This window comes from Crocodylus porosus, unplaced genomic scaffold, assembly GCF_001723895.1.
Source record: "Crocodylus porosus isolate Cpor-Errol unplaced genomic scaffold, CroPor_comp1, whole genome shotgun sequence".
Lineage (NCBI taxonomy): Eukaryota > Metazoa > Chordata > Crocodylia > Crocodylidae > Crocodylus > Crocodylus porosus.
In genome coordinates this window covers 90,030,732-90,033,200 of record NW_017728906.1, presented here as the reverse complement: position 1 = coordinate 90,033,200, position 2,469 = coordinate 90,030,732, and positions in this window count along the sequence as shown.

Here is a 2,469-nt window from a genome sequence, read left to right as displayed (position 1 = left end):
GAAGCTGTTTCAAGCTTCCCCATTATAGCCTATGGGCAAAATATTGAAACAGTGTCACTGTTTTGATGAAAAAAAATGGAACAGCAGTTTCAAATAAAAAGGAAATTTGAAACGAAATGCTGTTCTGTCTAAACATCAAAACGCAAGTTGAAACAGAACAGTGCTGTTTTGCACAGTCCTACTTTCTACCATGCCTCTAATGGTACACTCCATGGTTGGGAACCCCATCAGCTGCCAGCTCCCGGCCTCTGGGGCTCACCTCTGAGAGCTGCAATTTGGCCACACATTCATTAAATGGCATGATAGGAACTAGCCACAAAGTTATTGCACATTTTTTCTGTAATAACTTTGTGACTAATCCTTGTTTTATCACACCATTAATTGCATTAACATGTGGCCAGGTAATAATGTAAGGCATGATTAACTGGTTAATCATATCTTAAGTATAATGTGTGCTGGGGGCATTGTTTAGTGATGTGTCCCCTCTTCACATTTGTAAGATTGGTTTTAGAATAGAGTTTTATTTCTTGTTGTATAATTTTGCATACAGTGGATCCATATAGCACCTGGTTTTGATAACACCTGTTGCAGTTATTCCACTGAATTCAATTTACACTAGTATAGATGTGAAGACAATCAGCATAAAATGTTACTGTTGTCTCCTCCCCACCAGATGAATGCAAAGGAGATGAATGTTTTGTTCTTAAATAGTTGATAGTAACCTTGACATATGCTTGAATGTTAGATTTACACTTGTTGATTAAAAATACAAAAAATGGCTCCAAGTGAATATTTCCACAGAGTGACTGCATATTATGCAGGACTTCATAGCTCTTTGGAAAGCATTAATCATCATTTGAATTCACCTTGATGTACCACTTGAGACAGCTGAGCAGCTGAACTTCTGACCCCTAGAGCCATACAAAGGGAAAAAAAAGATGTTGCCCAGCTATATTTACTTCTTGTTGATTTTTCAACTTTTGAAGCAGTATTGGATTTTGTATCTTCAGGCACACTCCTTTAACAAAAAATTGGTATCAGCATTGTACATATGCTTTAAAAGCTTTCTACAGGGAAGGCAGTGAACCCTAAAATCAATGTTCACACTAGCTTTATGATAGGTGTAGTATGTAGCTGGAAGAATAGACAGTTCAGAAAGAGTATAATGGCAATATTTATCAGTCTTAAAAACTTACTGCACTAAAAAGTTATCTTTATTAACAATTGAAATGCTATTTTAAATCAAATTCTATTTTAGATTTCATATTATTTTTAAATTTTAACTTAACATGACAGTGGTACTAGTGTATAATATGTCATGACATACTATTTTATTTTTAAACTCATTAAAGGCAGCTGCTACTTAGCATTGATTTAAACACCTTATTTTCTATTATGGATTAAAGTGGTTCCTGTCTGTTATAACAAAACAGCCTGACACATTATGCATTGTTACTCCTAAGTCCAGAAAAAATGTAAAAATAGGCAAAAAAAAAAACCCCAACCCCAAAACCTTAAACTGCTATTAAGCTATTTTGAAAGAAAAAAAAATTCCAAAATATTTTTTTTATTTTGTAAAAGATTTTCTTAGGGGTATTTTGTTGAAACTGATATACTTTGCTAGCAATGTAAGTTTTCATAGAATCATAGAAAATTAGAGTTGGAAGGGACCTCAGGAGGTTATCTAATCCACCCTGCTGCTAAAAGCAAGACTACTGCAACTACAGGTTTCCCTTGTTTTATGCTGTACATGTGTTCCTGGAAAATGGAAACTCAAATAACTCAAATTCGCATAAAGGGAACCAACTTTACAATGTAACAAACAGGGATATGTTCCAAGACCTTGACTGTACTGACCCCCAGACCCATTTCTACCACTTGTACAAAACAATTTTGGTACTCACCAAAGCACAGGGCCCTCCAGATCCACACATGAGATTATATTTTGGTGTGTGCCACTCCCACAATGTATTACACAATGCAGATGACTGTGGGCTTCCACCACACCAATCACATAAGAGTGAATTTACCTCCCATATAATGAATTTTTTGAATAAAAAGGGTCATTGCATAAGAACGAATTTGTACATACAGAACCCACATAAAGCAAGGGAAACCTGTATATCATCCCAGGCAATGTTTTCTCTAGCTTGGTCTTAAAAACTTCCAAGGATGGAGATTCCACAACATCTCTGGATAACCTGTTCCGTTGTTTTATTACCTACTTGTGAGAGAGTTTTTCCTAATATCCAACCTAAACTTTCCTGTAGCAGGTTGCATGCCTCAGGGGCTGCAGCAATTGCAGGCCTGCCCAGGAAGACCAGGCCAGCTGATATGGAGAATTAGCTAGCACAGAGGAAGTTTAAGGCTCACAGAGAAGGGAGCTGACAGAGAAAGAGACATGGTGAATAAGAGAGAGGGAAGGCTCTAAGGCTAGAAGCAGCAGTGAGCAAGAGAATCTTCTCAGGG